The following is a 1,503-nucleotide window of genomic DNA, read 5'->3' as shown; positions in this document are numbered from 1 at the left end:
TAAATTTATTTTTTAAACATTACAAAATTATTTTTTGTCAGGGTATTTTTTTCCTATTTATAATAGTTAAAATACTAATTACATTACTATAGAGTTCCTCTATGTTTTTTTTATTTGGTTACATTAAATAATTTAACAAAGGGGAATTAGTTTTAACCAACCCTTGTGATCACAACTCCTTTATCTTATCTGACCCACCATACTGGAATTATCCACCCATAGTTTTGTCTACAATCATCGAACTCCTCCAAGATGTGCCATCCCACCAACACGAACTCTGCACGAGTTCTCGTTCATGGGGTCCAACGGCCTAGCAACGCCGATGCGGAATATTGTTGTTCTCGTCGTCGGGTCACCGCATTTGGACATGTGCATCGATCGGATACTGACAAAGGGTCTTAAGGTATCTACGAAGAATCTTTGTGGTTGGCATCTGTGGAAGGATCTTTTTCTCGTAGGGATTGGAGTAACCCCATCATTCATCATCTCACCTAATGCTATCATAGGTCTTAGCACACTCAATGGACGCAAGGCAATTTTCCCGAGAAAGATCCCTCATGATATCTTCGAATGGTCACATCACCTTGTCACATTAGAGACCCAGTTAGATCGCCCGGAAAGCAAACGTTTACACCTCTTCATGCACATTTTAAGTATATATGCGGAATAAAACACGACCTATCAGCGTGCCTTCTAAGGTAAGCATCACTCCACCAACACACTTCCTGCGCGGTAGTCAGCCGAAAGACGCGCTCAATGGAAGAGGAGGCAGACAAGATACCAGCTTCGGAGGTATGCAGGGTCGATGCATCCGTATAAGGTAAACATTTATGTCTCCTTGTTGACCTCTGTTGACCAGTGTCACCGTTGTTTATAGGAGGGATTGGTGGCAGCAGCTCTCTTGAAGGTGAACGCCACGATGGATGCGCTGAATAGGAACATTGTGTGATTGCTTGAGGTATATATGATATTTGTGTATCTGCATGCATACTCCATTTGCCTTTAGATTGGCCCTGTCCCTACTTCGGTCTGACCCAAACCTGTCTTTGCTTTCCCAGTTTCTCCAGAAAGAACACTCTCAGGTGGACGTATTCACCGATGACCTTAGGAAAGCACTCGGCCAGGTTGACGAATGCCTTAACAAGTACGTCAGGACGGGAGGGGAGCATGGGACAAGGACCGTCGGTGCTGGATCCCAGGTCATCGCAGCCATGCGGGAAAGCAGCGCTCAAAGGAGGGGAGAATAGAGCACAGCGGCGGACATCGACATTATCGACCTAACAGCGGGACCCCACGAGGGACGCACGGCAAGATCCGGAAGCGTGGGTGGAACTAACATCAGCTCTAGCATGACGGGACACTGGGCGGACAGCACCGTCATGTTCGGGTCAATGCTCCATAATGATCAGTGGATGGCGCCAAGGGTGTCGCACCAGACCAACTTCTCATGGACTGCACATGCCCCGCAGTATAACACGCCCCATTCCACCCCCAACATGTTGG

This window comes from Arachis ipaensis, chromosome B09 (genome assembly GCF_000816755.2).
Source record: "Arachis ipaensis cultivar K30076 chromosome B09, Araip1.1, whole genome shotgun sequence".
Classification (NCBI taxonomy): domain Eukaryota; kingdom Viridiplantae; phylum Streptophyta; class Magnoliopsida; order Fabales; family Fabaceae; genus Arachis; species Arachis ipaensis.
Note: the sequence above shows the minus strand (reverse complement) of the source record.